Genomic DNA, 6,000 nt, shown 5'->3' on the forward strand with positions numbered 1-6,000 from the left:
AACGTCCAGTTGCAAATATTTCATGTATGTTTAGGACTATGATATAGTGATGACATAAGGTTGTTTGCTAGTATAATAGTATAACTTCCATAGTTCATTGACAATCATATTGGTTTGTAATTCGTTTCCATTTTACCATCTAAAGTTTGACATGATATAGCGATGAATTATATATTGTTGGTTGCTTAACGTCCAGTGGTAAGTATTTCATGTATGTTTAGGACGATGATATATATAGTGATGACATAAGGTTGTTTGCTAGTAAAATAGTATAACTTACATAGTTCATTGACAATCATATCAGTTTGTAGTTAGTTTTGATGTTACCTTCTAATGTTTGACATGATATAGCGATTGTATTGATTGTTGGTTGTTTAACGTCCAGTTGCAAATATTTTATGTATGTTTAGGACTATGTTATAGTGATGACATAAGGTTGTTTGCTAGTATAATAGTATAACTTCCATGTTTTAGTTAAATATGATTCGGCATCATTTTCCAGTATATATATATATATCAGTGTCTTGTATGTTATATACATACATTTGGATCTGTATTATTTTATTTTATTTGTATTCATTACTTTATTGTGTTTAGGTAGATCTTTGTTACTTATGTAAATTGTTATAGCTATATAGTAGATCTATGTTATTTACATCAATAGTTAAATATATATTGTATAAGAATTACAGTATTATATACATAAAGAAAGATGTACAGTATCATATACATATAGAAAGATGTATACTATTACATTGTGCATATAGTATAGTGTCGTACGTAGTTTCTCGATCAGAAATACGTCGTACCATAGCATAAATAAGGATAAAAAATTCCATAATTAAATAGAACCTGATTCAACGGGTGAGATCACAACTAGTGAAATATTCACCGTATCAAATTGTTTTATAAAATGACCATAAACCCACTTATTCATGGTATGGCATCAATGTTTCTGACCTGACACTACGTACTTTTAATAATAATTGCTTAATTCTTTAGAATTTAATTTGCAATGCTTCGGGTTCTTTCGGGAATATTCCCAGGTAAACCCTCATCAGAGGCCGACCTTTCATATGTAATATTGTAGATAGATGTGTGTCTGTTTCATAACAGTTTTTTTTTTTTTTCTCTAATTTACTACGCGTGCATATAGGTCTACGTTGTAGCTAGTCTTTTTACAGACTAAAGAAACTGACCAAGTAGATCAGCACCTTTGTTTAATTATTCATATATATAATGAAAAGTCTTATTGTCTTTATTTCCGTAATCTAATCTATCATAAATCTACACGAGATCTAATTATACATAGAGAAAAGGTCATATTCCATGTCAGGAATGTTTGAATCATTTGAATTTGTCGTAACATTGGATCTGAGATTATTTATTTATTTAATAGAGTAGAGCCAGTAGCCCCAACTCACGGACCTGTAAAGGTGTAATTCGATTGGTTGAGTATTTCTTATGCGTATATTGCTAAATGTATAATTTTTAAAAGTATAATAAGAATAATAGTAAAGCTGCTTCAAATTAATAAATATTTTAGCCTCCAATATGTATAAAATCCATTTAGTCCATTTTTCTAGAAATATGTCACTTTTTTCGACCTATTTTCAAAATTTTATATGTGGCGCCTACCCTCGTCCATTGGCATTTTGGTTGCAAAATAAAGAATATAGTATATGAAGAAACAAATATGTGTAGGCGAGTGTAGGCCACTGTAAACTTTTCAGAAACTGTTATAAATTTGCTAAATTATGCAAAAAATAATGTTTTAACGAAATTCACCTTCATTTATGACGTCACAAATACATCACTAATGACGCAATCAGTCAAAATTGTCTGTAACTGAAATAGTTGGATATTCTAACATATGTTTTCATCATGAGTTAGTGAACCATCTCCTTTTCCGTTGATAAGTTAAGAAATCTGGATTTCTAATGCAAGGTTGACCATAGATGGATTTAACTATCTTTTTGGTCTCTTTTGGTCTTTTAGTTCTCCAATTCTTTAAACATTATTTTTTGGTTTGAGTTTTCCTGATGAAGCTTATCCAGAAAATTAGAATATTGAATCTCCATTGTTTTATAGAATTGGTTTATGTTTGTACTGAAATTGTAACCGCATCCCGTCCTCTTTTCTAGAATATAACCTGCCGAATGAGACTTGTCACCGGGTTTGTACTTAAATGAGCAACACGACATATGCCACATGTAGAGCATGATTGATCTGCTTACTATTTAGGAGCACCTGCAATCACCCCGGGTTTTGCTGGGGTTCGTGTTGCTCAGTCTTTAGTTTACTATGTTGTGTTTTGTATAGTGTTGTTTGTCTTTTGGTCTTTTTTCTTTTTTTTTCATGGTATTGTTTACGTTTGTCTTATGAGTTTGAATATCCCTTTGGTATATTTTGCCTCTCTTTAGGAATTGCTGTTTCTGTAAATGTTTATTGTCAAATATCAATTGATAGAAAAGGGAACAGCTTCAATTATTAAAATACCTGTGTTTTGCTACTACAGCGGTATTTTGTTTTGTTTTATTTTTAACTTTTAATACCACCCTCAAAAACGATGTTGCCGAATTTCGTTGGCCCAGAAAAATAAAACGTTTATTTTTTTTTTAATCCTCAACGTGTTTTACTTTGGTATTTAATAGAAAGATACCGTGCAGTTTTTTTTTCGATTCTGTAAATCTATTACTCATTGATACATGTTGTGCTTGTTTTATATATGTGGAATAGTTGACTTTCGTAGTTTTATTTTATGTGAGGGATTAAATTTTGAATCCTGAGAAAGGGTATAATGCAAAAATGTGTACATTTTACATTTTTCGATTTGTCATTCTCAGTGCTGTTTTATTTTACCTGTTTTGGAACCATCTTTTTCGTAACAAATTTGGATTCTGTTATAACATGTATAATATCATGATTGATTGATTGTTGTTTTCTTAAGGTCTAGTGGTAAATATTTCATGCATGTTCAGGGCGAGCACAAATTACCAGTAAATACAATAGGTAGGTCCTGTAATAGATGGCGTCCGGGATGATGGTCAGTGGGAAATATGGACTGTCACTTGAAAATGAGGTTATATTGGATAGGAACAAAAAAGTTACGGGCCCCTCAAATAGTTGTTGCCAGGCTTATTAACGCGTAGAGAGCATGGCAGTCTCTTACGAGGCTTCGGATTAAACATACCCATTGGGCCGGACGTGACTGCATACTTGTACATCGCGCACAGCTAAATGGAAGCACCATTTCGGCATGTTTTTACTGCTGGTCAAGAGCAGGCCAAATGGACATATTTTTATTCCCATTCACCCTTGGGGGTTGTTATAATATCAAGATTATTGACAAACCATTAAATTTAGAATAAGTACCATTACAGTTGTTATTACAAAATCATGTATAAAACATTTATATTGAAAATCACAATTTGCATCTTGTTTAGAAAGATCAACGAAACATGTTGATAGATGAAGCAAAAATTCACAAAAGATGGTTCAGCAGGACATATCGTAAATTTTGGTTTACGTCTTGAATCTTAGGATTTATTTCCCATCCGGAGCACCCCCCGATAACCCCCGAATTTTGGTGGAGTTCGTGTTTCTCAGTCTTTAGTTATCAGTCATACACATACTAACAATACCCAAAAAAGAGAATTTTTTAAGTATTCTGTCTGTATTGTGTTTGACAGAACCTCGGCATTCTGATCAATAACATATTTTTTAGATTACAAACTGTTACTTTTAGGAACAATCACGCATTGTTTATTTTCAAAAATGTTGTTGTAAACATTCTTAATTGAACCATTATTTGTGAAACTGTAGCATTGACAATGTACATTAAAACTGTCGATATCATATAACTTCATTACACCAATAATCGTCCAAAATATTGAAATGTATCTGCAACGTGATTATTTACTCGCAGCATGTTTGAAGACGGTTACCTATCGTGATAATTCCGGATTGCCTTTTTTTTTTTACAGCATTCGTTGTGTGAAACATGATATCAAGCAAGAAAGTAAGTTTGAAAAGTAAGTTGTTGACGCAACCATAACTTTAAACAGACACACTAAAAGGGAAAATGCATAGTAAAAGTATGGGTGTTATGTTTGTGGAACAGATTTATAAATAAAGATTAATTGAGAAACCATTTGGGGGAACACACCACGGATAAAAAACAGAGATGTAAAATCTGCAACATTAACTTTAGAGCCGACATAAGAGCGATATCAACATCTCCCGGCCGGCTAAACGTTAGCTGTGAAATTTCCTTTTAAATGTGTCTGCTTAATTTTTGCACCTTTCACACGTTTATATTATTGATAAGTTATGCTGTAAATTAACGTTATCGGTTATCTTAATGCAGTAAAATTAATGCATACATGTATATGTGCAATATTTAGCTGCATACTATCTACATTGCATTATATCTACATTATTTTCTAAAAGATTGGATTGGTGGAATATTTTTTACCTAAACCTTTTTAAGAATTCAACAAAGAGCCGAAAGCCTGCAGTGACAATAACTACCTCTCAACTTGTGCATAAGAATGTCAAAATATATTGATAAGAACATAATGATGGCGGGCGTGGTTGTTTACCCTACGTTGGTTTTCAAGTATTGTCTGTTGCAAACATTACGATCATTATCCTGTGCATTTTGTTTAGCTTCGTGGGGATGAAATGCAATATATTTTCTTGTTTTTGGGGTTTTTTTTTAACTTAAAAGATCTTGCAAAAAATTTATTTTATGTCGCCAAAGAGGAATATGACAGTTTTGATGGTTGTTTGTTTGTTTGTTTGTTTGTTTTTGTTTTGTTTTGTTTTGTTTTGTTTTTGTTTTGTTTTTTATTTCATTATTATTTATTTATTCTTCAAGTAGATGGCAACAGAAGAATACCAATGTTCAAAATGAATAAATTGGATTCAAAAATAGCTTAAATGCATTAGACATACTATTCTATATGTCTGCTTTTCTTATAATATTTGTAATATTTGCAAGTAGAATATACAGTAAAAAAATGACAAATACATATACATCTAGTTATCCAAGATGACAAAATTCTCTTTTGTTATTTTAACAGTTTATATATTTTTAATTGCTTGCAAATATGTCTTGAATCGTAGGATTTATTTCCCATCCGGAGCACCCCCGATAACCCCCGGATTTTGGCGGAGTTCGTGTTTCTCAGTCTTTAGTTTTCCGTGTTTTGTCTTGTAGACTGTCATCACTCTTTGTTATTTTGCCAATATGTTGTCAGCTTGTACTAAAAACCGCTGTGATATTTTCCCAATGATAGTTATTGAGTTATTGAGTCATCGATACTAAAAGAATAGTCATCTTAAACACTTTAACACAGATGTTAATTAAGGAGCGTTATCAGTGATACACAGTCTAACAATACCCAACAAAGAGCATTTTTGAAGTATACTGTCTGTATTGTTTTTGACAGAACCTCGGCATTCAGGCCAGTTAATGACGACCATAACATATTTTTCCGATTGCAAACTGTTGCTTTTAGGAGCAAACACGATTTTTTTTTTCAAAAATGTTCCTGTAAGCATTTTGAATTAAACCATTATTGACCAAACGTTTGTGAAAATGTAGCATTGAGCATGTACATCAAAACTGTCGATTTGATTACTTAATAATTGTTACACCAAAAACCGTCCAAAATATTAAAATGTATCTGCAACTTGACTATTGACTCACAGCATGTTTGAAGACGGTTACCTATCATGACAATTGCGGATTGCATTTCTTTTGCAGCATTTTTTGTGTGAAACACGATTTCCAGAATATGAAATAATATCAAGAATGTAAGCATGAAAAGTGCGACAATAAGTTGTTGACGCAACCATAACTTAAAAAAACAGACACACGAAAGGGAAAATGCACAGTTAAAGCATGGGTGTTATGTTTGTGGAACAGATTTTAAATATAGATAAAGATTAATTGAGGAATCATTTCCTTTTAAATGTGTCCATTTAATTTTC

This window comes from Mytilus californianus, unplaced genomic scaffold, assembly GCF_021869535.1.
Source record: "Mytilus californianus isolate M0D057914Y unplaced genomic scaffold, xbMytCali1.0.p SCAF_14, whole genome shotgun sequence".
Taxonomy (NCBI): domain Eukaryota; kingdom Metazoa; phylum Mollusca; class Bivalvia; order Mytilida; family Mytilidae; genus Mytilus; species Mytilus californianus.